Genomic DNA, 14,775 nt, shown 5'->3' with positions numbered 1-14,775 from the left:
GATGCCATTACCCTTGCATATAGATAAATTAAATATTTGTATGGTTTTGGACCCACAAAATATTAACTCTTACCATGTGGTCATATGACGAACGTACCCAGACCACCGTTTATTGGCTCCAATGGCGTTCCATACTTTAAGAAGTCCGCTTTATGATACTTATTTTAAAAGTTATGCATGTTCCTTCAAGCTGAGGCTATCCATATTCATGTTTCTCATGTATAACATGTATAAATTGCATTTTGAGTACAAATACAGACTAGGAAAATTGAAATCGGCTGAAACTCGGTTTTCTGGAGGGGTAGGCTACACATCTGTGTCTTACACAGGAAATTCAGAGGCATAAAACTTGCAAAAATAGTGCAAACCCATGGGTATATAACTACTGATCGTTATTATTATTGAAATATGCATACGAAACGACCACTTCCGGTTTCAGGTCCATTTGAAGTCAAAAATCGGAAAATATCTTGAAATTCCATATTTTTGGTCCAAATTACCTTCTGTACTGTAGACTACTGAACCAAGATCAGATTCACTCCCACCTAACAACTGTTAGGGTCAATTTTTTAACTAGGGTCCACTCTACATGAAGGATACAGCATGATATATACCTGTACCAGCATCCCTGGGTCTTCGGGGTCAAGAGAAAGGATGAAAAATCGTCAAAATTGACACTTTTTATACACTCTTTTTACACCTGATGACCAACTTTGGGGCAATATATATCTTCCCTGCTTTCCTTATCATGATTGAATACTTATGTTGAAAGTCTTTAATAGGCAGGGTTTACTACAAGTATCACATAAACTTAAAGCCATCAATGATCCATGAAAATGAGGTCAAGGTCAGACAAACATGTACACCTAACTTAACCATGTTAACTAAACATTGTCCAATGAACCCTGAAAAAGGGACAAGGTCACATGAAACCTGCAATACAGACATACATACTAAGCAACCAGTCCATAGACTTTATATATTTGACCTAATGCTTAAAGCATCTGAGAAATAGGAAAAACTACAAAAACTAAACAATGTTCATTGGACCCTGAAATTGAGGTCAAGGTCAGAAGAAACCTGCCAGTGAGACATGTACACCTTTCAATCATTCCAATCACCATATGTATTTGACCTATTGTTTATAGTATCAGATATATGCACTTGACCTTGAAACACTTAACCTTGTTTACTGATCAATGAAATGAGGCCACGGTCATATGAACCCATCCACTCATTCAGTCACTCACAGACATGAAGACCTTGCAGGGATTCTAAGTATACCCAACTTTTTTTTTATAATTCATAAAAAGTGAGTTTTTCACTTGCCAAAGAACTTACCACAAGACAGTTATTCCTTTAGACCAAAGTTCAAATATGTGAATATTTAATGATCACTTCATTTACTGCCTTCAATCATGAGCAAAATTTTACAGATTGTAATCCATATCATTTATACTATAACAATTAAAGAAAGAAAAAATAACAATTTCCCACAATTACAGCTGGATCTCAGGCTCCTGACTCTGAACAAGCCCTTTAAGAAAGTAAATATAATGAACAACACATAAATAGATGCAATAAAAAGGAGCAATTGATCCATATGGCCTTCTGACATTTGATAATAAAATTCCATGTACATGTACCATGATTAGGTGTACAAAAAAGTAATAAAGATAACAGCTTTTTTTTTGGCAATTTTAACCAATGACTATTATGTTTTGGTATATCATGTATATTATTGCATCATGTCTATTTTTTCTATTTATAATACAAAGAAAATCAGACCATTTATCTATGTATCAATAATAACAACAATGATATAAGCTCTTATATATGTCTAATATTCATGATACTGATTGTATTGTATTAATAACACACATTTAATGACCTTTAAATCTATTTTTAAAATTATGAAATTGGTTTTTATTAATACAGTTAAATAAATCCCTTATTTCAAATGATTTAATATAGATCAATATAATCACCTTTTGACACAGATATAGATATGTCTCATCTGTAATGACATTTTGAAAAGAAAACACAAATGTTGATATTAATTAAAATGGTAATACTCAAACATTTAAACTATGCAAAGCATCCACAGTCAATGAACCATGACTGTATATTTTACCATCAAATAATTTCCATGGAAATAAGATGTGCTAATACTAATACAACTGATTATGATATATATAATATTGAATAATAATATGTTATTCCGTTAAATAAACTTATCAAAACCTTCAACATGTAAACATTGCAAAACATCAAAAGCCAACATGGCCAATGAACCATGACTGAAGAATTTTGGAAGTGTTATTAAAATATAATGTGTTTTTGTTTTTTCAAAATAGATTGAAATTTATAAAAAGTAAGTAAATTGTGATTGTCCTTTATTACAATTTTACCAAATTATTGTTAGACACAAATAATCTCAATAGAAATGTGTGTATAACAACTGCATACAAAATATCATTGACTTGCAATGAGTGGTTTGATTGGGTATGAGACAGCTATTCCTTTAGAATGTTAGACCAAAGTACATGTGAATATTTACTGGTCACTCTACCATCTTCAATCATGAGCAAAACCTTTACATAAAGTAATCAATAAGATAATTTATACTTCAACAATATTAGAAATTAGGTAAATGACCATGACCACAAACATTGGATTGCAGGCTCCTGACTTGGGACAAGCCATATATACATGATATATATGCATTTTAATAGAAGAGACAACACAAAAGAAACACAGAAATCAGACAATGGATTCATATGGCCTTCTGAAAGTTGTGTTTAAAATTCCATGCATCATGTTAAGGTGTAAAAAAAGCAATAAAATTTCAGCTTTCAATTTAAGTCAAAGTCTTTATTATATAATTTTGGTATGCATTATGTCTTTTTCACTTCTTTTTTTTCAAAATACACAGAAAATTATACCATTTCTCTATGTACCAATAAGAAATTACATGTACAAGAAACAACTTGCTGTACTCACTACCAATGATATCATAAGCTCTTAAATTAAGTCTAATATCTATCATCATGATCATTGTCTATGATAGTACTGTTATTGTATTACTAAAGTCATTGCCATTAACTCTATTTTTAAATTGATGAAATTTCGGTTTTCATCATTTTTTATAAATACATACTTCTTTTTTATATTATATGGATAAAAATATAATGACCTTTGGACACAGAGATATGTTTACAGTAGTACTATAAATATATTAACATCAGTCCATTGTATTTTAAAATTGTTGAAATGTGGGTTTTTATATATAAAAAAAAAGTTTACCTTTGGACACAGATATGTTTCCCCTTATAAATTATATAAATGTATTAATAGTATCAGTCTATCGTCTTCAATAGATCTATATTTAAATTAATGAAATTTGGGTTTTTATATACCATGTATACCAGGTAAACAATGGTAAAACAAATTATATATTTAAGGAATGACTGTAATATTTTTTCTGTCTAAGAAATAACATCAAAAATATGGTCACACTAAATAACCCATGTAGCAGGTTATTTAAACATTAAAAGTGTGCACCACATTTTTTATGTTATTTCGAATAGGCAGAAAAAATATTACAGTCATTTATTTAAGGATTGAATGCTTTTTTTTGTAACTTTATTGGGGTGTAAAAGCGTTGACCAAAGTACATTTTGTATGAAGCGTGGAAGCGCTTCATTCTAAAAATGTACGCACGGTCAACGCTTTTACAACCCAATAAAGTTACAAAAAGAAGCATTCAATACTTATAATTACATTTTTTAGCTATGATTATGAAAACACGAATTTTATAATTGTTTTATTTAATTCACCTGTGCACTTTATTGTGGGACCACGTGTTATCCTGAATGAAAAGTTTTATTGAGTAATACAATTGCTTAAGGAATAACATGTGATGTGCAGTTAGCCAATCAGAATAAAGTATTATAATGAAACATACATCTAATGTAATTATTATAATTTAATTCTTAAATCCATTTTAAACGGAGTAAATCATGAAAAAACGTTGATGACGTCACCGTCACATGACAAAAATATGTCTATGGGCTGATAAACAAAACGACATCAGCCAATCAGAAGACGTGTTACATCCAAAATAAAATTATATATAGATATAAGCACATAAAAAGTGTACAAAACAACATCAATAACAGAAAAAAGGAAACTATAAATGTAATTGTTTATAATATTTCGGATAACAGATATCCTTCATCAGTATGATTGTGATGCTAAATTAATCATAACAGTCTACTTTGATTAAACTATAACAATCTTGAAATTTATACAATAAAAAAGTCAAACTGAACATCAGCTAAGATGATTGCACTATTCTAAACATTTGTTAGACATGACATAGGTTATATGACTAATTACAACAGAGACTGCAAATATATGCTTCAAATAAAAATAATAATGTCCATTATGCACTATCCGTAATCAGTAGTTACATGCCTGCGGGTTTGCACTATTTTTGCAAGTTTTACAACTTCCTGAGTAAGACACATAAGGGAAGCCCACCCCTCCAGAAAACCAAGTTTCATCTGATTTCAATTTTCCAAGTCCGTATTTGTGCTGCTCTTAATGCAATTTATATATGAGAAACATGACTATAGATTGCCTCAGGTTGACTGAATATGCATAACTTTCGAAAGAAATAAGTATCATAAAGCGGACTTCTAAAAGTATGGAACACATTTGGAGTCAAATAACAGTGGTCTGGGTACGCCTGTCATATGACGGGTACCTGTACCGCATGGTAAGGGTTCAAGAAAATGGGCAATACCACAAAATCACATAATTTCTGATAAGCTATACAAACATGAGTGTTTTGTAAATGGCAGTGTCTGTGTGACCCCAATCCTTGGACGAGTAGTCAAATTGGGATTCAAAGGATATGTGTCCCTGCATCTGGTTTTATAATAAAATGCCACCAGATCAGGAATGAAACATGAAAAAATACACAAAAATTATTGCAATTAGTGAATAAATAGATAAATACTCAGAAGTTTAATAAATATGTATTAAGTAAGTGAAATGTTTTTCTCAGTTAATAAATATTCCTAAAACAGAAGAGAGTGATTAAAATGTGGAGAAACATATAAAATGTATTATGAATTGGATCAATTTGTTCAAAATTACCAGTCAAATAACTACATACAATTGTATATTAAAAAAAATCTGAATCAAGTGTAGCTTTAGACAAAAGAACTGGAAGCAGAAAAATTAAAGAAAAAATAAAATTTAATAGACTCATTATTCTTGTATTCATATAGACAGAAAATCCGAACAAATTGGAGAGGGAAAAACAAAGGTATTTCTTTTTAACTTGTTTCAAGTTATAGTTTTAAATGGAATTTGCCACATTTTATTCCTTTAAGTCAAGTTTATTTTAGATATTCTTAAATTTTGGTTGTTTTGTATTTTACTAAAAAATAATTTTCATACTCAAGTTTCTTACATTTATATTATTAGCTTTTTTTTCAAGTTTGTAGTAAAATTTTATTCTTTTGATGTGCATTCACATTTATCATAATTTCTAATTTTTATCATGTTTTCTTTTACAGGGACTGTACAGTTTTGTTCCTTCAGTGTGCATATGATTTGCAATGTTTATTATGTATTATTATCTAATAAATACAAATTAAAAATATCATTTGCCATTCTCTTCACTAAATAATCACCAAATCCCCAAATTACTGATAATTTCCATATATATTTTACATTTTATTCCCAATCCGTTGACTTTTTAATATAAACTGGGCTGCGGGAATGGGTAGGCTACTAATGCCAATTTGCCTACTCGTCAGGGTCACACAGACGTACAGGGTCAAACAGACTGAATCCGGGTCCGTCCGCCCTGATTCTGGTTCGCCCTAGTTTCTGTTCGCCCTAATACCTGTTCGCCAAGAGTCTGTTCGCCCTGATTTTATTTTTTAGTATATATAGTGTTGCGTTGTGTGTATATAATTGAATGTGTTGAAGTCAGTCTACAATTTCGCTGAATATTTACGATGTATCATGTTAACTTGTCTAAAGGTAGCTGCTATATTAGGTTATAAGTTTCAGTACATTTCAGGACTACAAGATATTGTGACTTCAAGGTATTGAGGACTAAGTTTGTATCTGTATGTAATTACATTACTAGGAAATATAAGTTTCTGTGAATTTCAGCACTACATTGTATTTTTAAATGTAAAACAACTGAAGACTAAATTATTTGTAAGTAATTGAATATGTTGAAGCAGGGGCGGATTTAGGCGGGGCGTGGCGGGCGTGCGCCCCCCCTAAAATTTGCAAAGCATGGGTTGACTTCAACAAATATCAGAAGAGACCATTAAATCTTTTTTAACATTCAAAGTATATAAAACAGTCAGTTTAACAGAAGCAACGTGATTACTAATCAACTGACCTACGCTTTATTAAAGTTCTATAAATAATTTCAAAGGAAGGTGTCAAATGCGGAGCTGCGTTTGATGACAAATATAATAGGTTTTTAGCAGTTAAAGTAAAAACAAATGTTTGCGGTTTTTATAATCAATTTGTTTGATAATCGAAGTTCCAAAACATCCCTTACTCACTTTCACAATTTCATCATGACACGGTCAAGAAAACAGTCGGCAGGTGAGATTCTTTTATAATATCCGTAATGAAAGATAGAAATACTGTTGCAAGCGAAAGGTTAGTTTATTAATTTGTATCTCTGTGTCTATATTTATTTCTCACTTGCAACCTAAATATTTAGCCGAATTCTGTATCGTATTACTGTATGCTTGGGATCCCAAGAAAATAAATATAACTGCGTAAATGCATCTCATTCTAATTTTAGTAGTTTGTGGCGAACACAGTACAGTCTGGCACGACCTCCGAAAATCAAAAAAGTAAAAAACAGATAGTATGAAAGGACAATTAAAAATCGCTGGTAAAAGTAGAACTTTTCGTTTGAAAAATATATTGGTCAGGTGAGCAATTGTGATCTGTCTCGTCTCACTTTGTGTCCGTCTGTCCCCCCGTCTATCTGTAGATTGTTGTCGGGTGTGGATTAAGGCGGTTTCAGCTTGAAACTTTAAGAGGGTGTCCATGGAAAAACCAGGCAGTGGATGGCACATGACATTTTTTGTTTTCAATTTTTTTTCATCTATTTCATATCACAAATTCATTCTTTCTCAAAGTTAAATTTTGTTTTTTATTAACTGCAACAAATAAAGAGAAAAAACAATACACAGAAAGCACTAAAAATTCATTGAAAAGGGGAGACAACTCTTCAGTTTGTACAAAATTTTGTTGCATTGTTAGTGAACTTTAAAATCATTTTCTGAGCCATCAACTGTTGATTCAAAAATATCTTTGACATATATATCCTTTGTATGATATAAACATTGCAATGGAACCCAACATTCAGTGGGAAAAAAATTATGTTGTACCGCCCATATCATAGGATCCAAGCTGACTATTTTATTTGAGAAAAATGTTATTCTCATTATTAATCCATCAAAGACAATTTATATAACAATCAGTGATATCAAGGATTTGTATAGTAAGATACTATCGAATCCTTGGTGATATCAAAGGTTTCAAATGACACCTAATCAGCAATCAAAATTCAATCAACATTAATTAAAAGTAATTATAAAATAAAGTGTAACAATGCAGCCAAGAATTTTATTTAATTAATATAAATTTGGCAAATATTCTATGTAACATATACATATCATAAATGAATATAGGGCGAACGAACCCAAGGCGAACGAACCCAGGGCGAACGGACTATCAGGGCGAACAAACTCAGTGCGAACGAACCTAGGGCGAACATGCAATCAGGGCGAACAATCCCGATACCAAACAGACCTACACTGCTTTTGTAAATCACTTTAATATTTTGACAGTAATTTGCAACTGATAAACACACCAGCAAACAAACCAACAAATCTAAGAGTAGTTGCAGCTTCTGGCAGAAACTTCAGCGCTGATTCCAACAAGTAAATAAACCATATTTTCCTAGACTAAAACTCTTAAAAAATCAGTTTAGATTTTGTGCAACCTGTCTGTTTCTTACACATGTTATATGTCATAATAAATTGCAATACATAAGTAAATTGTTGAATAGTACATCTACATTCAATCATTGATTCTGTGGAAATGATTGCTACATGTTAATATAATTATTTGGACTAGAAGACTAGAACCCTTGGTCAAGAACTACGTACCTGATCATACCTGTTGAAAAATATAGTAAGAAAAGGGCGTTTTACATCAAACTTTTTGTAGCATCACTGCTCAAAGTGTTTAAAGATGCATTATTTTCACCCAATGCTATGTGTCTTCGTGCACATTTTTGATAAGTTTGTCAATTCATACAATGGACGGCTTTTTTTACTGGGACTTTTTAAAATTCTACTTTCGTTTTTCAGTTTTTTCCAACATTTTTCCTATTCGGAACACCTCAGCACCAATTCCTCACGTTTTATCTGTCGATTCTTTCGCCACTTGACTTTCGCCACTTTGATTTTTTTCTGGTATTTTCCGTTTCTTTTTTTCTTTTTTTTTTTTTTGCTAAGACAAAAAAAAAGATATTGGTCCAAATAAACAGATATTTGAAGGAAAAGAATGAATCGTTTCACCTGTCAGATGTTTATTTTAAAATTTTCACATAACTATTCTCCAAGGGGCTTGTCTCTGAAAAAATACTATCATATCTTAATATAAAATAGTCACTTGTATACGGAAAATGTGTCGGCGAATTGCTTCCGGAAGCAAGCAATTAAATTAATAATATACTTTCTAAATATAAATATTTAACGTTGTCCTCTCCTTTTACTTCTTTAATTATTTCTTCTGGAGTTTATTTCTTATTAGTTGAATGAGAATTAAGAAACAAGAATGTGTCCCTAGTACACAGATGTCCCATCCGCACTATCATTTTCTATGATCAGTGGACCGTGAAAATATGATAAAATCTCTAATTTGGCATTAAAATTAGAAAGATCATATCATAGCCTAGGGAACATAATTACTAAGTTTTAAGTTGATCGGACTTCAACTTCATCAAAAACTACCTCGACCAAAAACTTTTAAGGGGCACTAACTACGAGGTATATCAAAAATCTAAAGTATGATTTTTTTTTGTTCAATCATTAATGAAAGTGAAATAGTGAAACAATAGTTTGTTTTTATCAGCTAAAATGGTTCAATTTTGTCAGTAAAGCGAATAGACATTGATAATGAATTATTCCCTTGCAAGTGAAAAAGTCGACCTCATTAAATCCGTACTCATGTGAACTCAAATTTAACTCCGTAGAAAGAAATAGGATACGCATGCATTGCCCGTGTATGGTTATTTAAAGGAAAAGAATGTCAACATTGAAAGTGAAACAAGGGTAAATAATTTGATTGACTAATTCGATCCACAAAAAAGCTTTCTTATGAGGTAAAAACGACGATAACCATAAATTTATAATTTATAAAACAAAATAAAACAGACCTATAAAAAACTAATTGCACGAGCTGCATAAACTATTTATATCTCTGTTTATGTTTACATCGCTTATATAGGGTGTGTTTGGATATACGCCTGAGGCGGCCTATGGTTACCCATAGGTACCTATGGTTTGATATTTTGTGTGTAAAATATCAAACAATAGGTACCCATGGGTAACCATAGGACGCCTCATGCGTATATCCAAACACCCCCATGGTCATAGAAGTTCAACTCGATAATAAATAAAGGGGGTGTTTGGATATACACCTGAGGCGGCCTATGCTTACCCATAGGTACCTATGGTTTGATATTTTATACACAAAATATCAAACTATAGGTACCCATGGGTAACCATTGGCACCTCAGGCGTATATCCAAACACACCCTAGATGGCGTCTTGTCTAAAAATTCTTACGAAACGAAGCTACATCTTAATGAGACCATGTCCTGTAAATTGTTTATTTTATACTTTTGATAGTTTGGAAAAAAAGTTTTACATTGTTATAAATAAAATATAAGAATTTGAGTCAAATCGGTGAACATGAATTTGGCAGCTAGTGCCCCTTTATCAAAAAAAATAATCTGTAACGGAACGGACGAACGGACGGACGGACGAACAGACGGAGGCACAGACTAGAAAACATAATGCCCACAAACGAGGCATAATAATCGGGGCATGAAACATGCGACTGGTTGATCCTGGTTCACGTTGAAGAAAAGGTTCAACCATATCGATTGCACTACGCTCAATTTTAATTCAAATATACATCGTCACATATATGATTGACCACAACTGGAGAGATAACAATTTACAATCAATGTAAAAACTTTTGAAGTTCATAGGAATTTTCCACTTATATATTTATTTCAACGAATTTGAAGAGAGTTGTCATCCAAATACTGTAAAAATAAATTGATATAGTCATATGAAACGAGTGAAGGTGAAAAATAATGTATTCTTGAACCAACGCATGTATTTATCATAAACTTAGACGTTACTTACGGTTTTCGGTCCATTTTTCATTTGACCATTTCTTGATGCTTATTGCATAAGTAGGACAAAAACAAATAAATTCTGCGTTTTATTAGATAATTGCTAGTCTTGATTCATCATTTGAATCGAAATTAAATAAAACCTGATTTTAATAAACTTAATTTTATGTATTATTACATAATTAAGCAAAAATTCCGTGTTCATAATGCCATTTTTGCCGTGTAAGACGTAACAACAATAACTAACAATCCAAATACAATGTATAAACGAAGAAAAAATACTAACTACTTCAATGAAATTCAATGAAATTTGTACAGGTGGGATATAATATGATCATATTCATGATGTGAAACGGTCACGATAAATGTCATGTCAGTTCGCAATTTAGCGGCCATATTCAAATTTCCATAGACTGCTGTAAGATTTGAAAATTCAAGTATACAAAAATGAAAGCAACCACTTCGATATTATAATTTTTTCCTATAAATAATAGAAAAGGTTCGCCACCTCTACATGAAAATGTGTTTTTATTGAATTTTACGAAATCATTTTTATTTCTAACATAACTTCTCTCATTTTATTTTTTCAGTATTTTCCGTGTCTCCCTTATATGTTACCATATAGCCATTGTTCAAGATTTTTTCAGTACCATGATAATTACGGGTATTTCAAACTTGTGAAAGACAAATGAACTATAATTACATTAGATGTATGTTTCATTATAATACGTTATTCTGATTGGTCAACTGCACATCTCGTGCTATTCCTGAAACAATTGTATTAGACAATAACATTTATCATTCATGATGACACGAGGTCGCACAATAAAGTGCACAGGTAAATTAAATGAAAACTTGATAAAAATCGTGTTTTAATGATTCTAGCTAAAAAAAAATGTAATTATAAGTATTGAATGCTTCTTTTTGTAAATTTATAGGGTTGTAAAAGCGTTGGCCGTGCGCACATTTTTAGTATGAAGCGCTTCCGCGCTTCATACAAAATGTACTTCGGTCAACGCTTTTACACCCCAATAAATTTACAAAAAGCAGCATTCAATTCTTAAATGAAACAAATGATACTCCTGAAATGTGATTTTTTTAAAGATTCGTTTAAGCCTTCAATGTTAAGGAAACACTAAATGTTTCATCAATTTCTATCAAGTTGTCCGTGTCTCCCCAAAATGTTACCACGTCCAAATTGAACGGTTTTTTTTGCACGGAACGTCTATGTAACGTAATATATTATAATTTTGTTTTCCTTTGACTGAAAGTTTAGCATTTTTGTGTTTGAAGCATTTGACCAGAGCTCTGACATTTGTGTAATGATATATTTTTTGGAGATAATTTTTAATAATTTCTTTTAATAAGTCAACAAGAAAATTTGACTGCCATCAAAGTTTTGTAAACCATGAGCTGATCTTAGTTTAAACATATTTAATTATAGTGGATTGGGAAACAAGTTTTGCAACTTATATTAATCCCTTTCCACTTTGCGGGTGCGAGTACTGCCTTGTAGCGGCATTAGCCTACTCTTTTTCGAAATCTACAATTAAGGGCGTCTTTAACGTGCAAGATATATGGCTCTCTCTTAACACGGGCCAGCCATTTATCGTCCCCTTCCGACGGACTATCATCGTTTCCTCAAGACCGTACTCGCAGATGAGCTGATCTTAAAGGCGTCGAAGCTTTTGATGAATAATTAGTTTTCTATTATATCGAACCTTTCGACTTTGGAACCTAGTAACATGTATGTGTCTGCTAGTACGAACGTTTGTTGTATACACTAACAGTCATTTCCACGCATCCGACAAACAGACCCATGTAAAAAATACTCATTCGAATACAAGGACTGTAGATCACTTTTTAATTTTAAATAAATAAATTTGGTGTTTTTACTGTCTTCTGATTGGTTAAAATCATTAGTTTTATTTTCAATGTTATCAATTTTGATGGCGACACGCCCACTCTGACGTTGTGTATTCATACGCTAACATGTGTGTACGTTGTCATTGATAATATAAATAATATATAAAAAGTTCTTTGAGCCTTATTTTTGATAGAAATTTATTTATAATGAATGGCAATAATTTATTTTGATTTTATTGAACCATAAAACTAATTTTTGACTCTTCACATTTTACATAATCCGCTTCGCGGATTATTCAATGTGAAGAGTCAAAAAATAGTTTTATGGTTCAATAAATTCAAAATAAATAATAGCCATTCACTAAATAAAATGAAAAATTCCAAACTGCCGTTTTCATTCCAAAATCTGAGAATGAAATTGAAATTATAGATCAAGCAAAGAGAAGATATATAGTAGCTGTTGCTGCCATTGACCCGAACGAGGATTTTTTTTTAAATTTATAATCTTCTTGAAAGACACATATTTGGGATGTTGATAGTGCGGTTAAAAAGACCCTAAATTATTCTCTAATTGTAGTTGGAAAACTACAGCTGAAGGCGGGTTGATAACATTAATACTCTTAAACCCATAAACAGCTTTAGTACTGACTGTTTCCACGCGATGTATATGCCCAGATACTTGTGATAACGGAATCCTGAACATCATAGAGGTTAAGCATTTTGCAACAATTGACATTCTTGGGTAGTGACAAATATTTGAAATGTACACTTTCAATAGGTTTAGATTATGAGGAAATAAAGTTTATTTGTCAAAAATATACGATCAGTCATGTAAACAGTCTATTTTTTAAAGTGATTAGTTAATCATGAACATGCAAGCTGTATTAAAAATGGTGTAAAGCTTTGACGTTTTGTACAGAAGTCGTTTGAAAATAATTGAAAACTACGTCGAGTAACGTTACCATTACTAAACCGAACACTGTGCTTAGTGTTCTGTGCACGATTTTTTCATTTTTTTACACAAACATATCGTATGTACAATCAGATAAAAGTTAATATCAGTGAGAGATCCATGCGTATTGCGATCGCCGGATTTTTACGGGACGGGTCACACTACATAGGTTTTATTATGAAAACTATCCATTTAGTTATTAAAAAAACATATGCATCAATTTTTTTTAATTTGAGGTTTCATATGACTCTAATCTCTAAATTCATCTCTTTCCTTTCTCGTTCACCATATTTTTCTCGACTCGGTGCTTGTCTTGCACGAGACACAACGGTAACAAAAAAGTTATCACCGGACTATCAAAAATGCCAATCATCGGATATCTTTCCTTTTTCAATTGAAAAATTGTAAAAGATGATTAAAATCGAGGCAATATCACTGTCTAGTTCTTTCAATTTCAATTGTGTTTGGGCAGTCAGTCATATGTGGATTAAAATTGTTCAAGTATTTTCAACTCCATTGTAAATCATCCCCTCATTTTGATGCTACTCTGTTTTATCGCTTTCTAAAATTAGATGTAGTTCAAAAATCTTTTCGTTGGCGAACGGATGTCTTCATTATCTTCTGAAGTTTATATTTCCAATAAACGTCTCTTGGTTTTCTTTGAACGGTTTGCTTAAGTTGATTAAGTCTTTTGATATCAGAAGGGTGGTTTGATTTACTTTTATTTTTGTATTAATAATTGGTTTCTCCGCCTCATAAATTGTTTTAATTTCCGGAATAATCCATGATGGGTTTTTTTTCCTTCTTTATTCTGTGTTGACATGTATATCGATTATATGGTTATTTTTATAAATGTACTGTTTGCAAAAGTATGAACTATTCTAAATACTAAGGAATTTAGTATCCCAGGCAGGTTACATTAGCCGTATTTGGAACAACATTTTGGAATTTTGGGTCATCGATGCTCTTCCTCTTTGTTTGGGTTTCTCTACTGTTTTTACATGAGTGCACTGTTGAGTCTTACGTAGACGAAACACGCATGTGACGTATTAAATCACAATCCTGATACCTTTAATAACTATTAAAATGTCGTAATGTTCTATTGTATTGTTACTTTGTGTTTTTCTCTATGTTTAATGTTTTTCCATTTATTTATATTGTAGTCCTGTCATGTAATGCTGTTATGTTAGTATTATATTTAACATTGCCATAACAGCGGGAGGTTTGACTAGCCAGGTTCAACCCACCAATTATTATCAAAATGTCCTGTACCAAGTCAATAGCTATTGTTCTTGTTTATAGTTCGTTTCTGTGTTTATGTTGCATCGTCGTTTTTATTCGTTGCACTGTAATATTTCTGTTGTTTCGTTGTTTTCCTATGATATTTGATGTGTTTCCATCATTTTTATTTTGTAAACCGGATTCGTTTGTATCTCTATGTCAAATCGATTTATGATTTTCG

The 14,775-nt window shown here is 31.6% G+C and overlaps 1 protein-coding gene across 3 annotated transcripts in view; it reads right to left on the bottom strand.

Annotated features, from left to right (window-relative positions):
- Positions 1-8,427, bottom strand: part of LOC143069023 (uncharacterized) — a 47,806-nt gene extending 39,379 nt beyond the window's left edge. For 2 of the 3 annotated variants that reach the window (XM_076243451.1, XM_076243454.1), the window contains exon 1: positions 8,232-8,427. The gene's annotated coding sequence lies outside the window, so the exon portion shown is untranslated. Of the gene's footprint in view, positions 1-1,341; positions 1,490-8,231 lie in introns of those variants that run through there. The other variant, XM_076243453.1, reaches the window with a different exon arrangement.
- Between the last annotated feature and the right edge of the window lie 6,348 nt (positions 8,428-14,775).

This window comes from Mytilus galloprovincialis, chromosome 3 (assembly GCF_965363235.1).
Source record: "Mytilus galloprovincialis chromosome 3, xbMytGall1.hap1.1, whole genome shotgun sequence".
In the NCBI taxonomy this organism is placed as follows: Eukaryota; Metazoa; Mollusca; class Bivalvia; order Mytilida; family Mytilidae; genus Mytilus; species Mytilus galloprovincialis.
The sequence above is the reverse complement of the archived record's forward strand: the minus strand, read 5'-3'. Positions and strand labels throughout refer to the sequence as shown.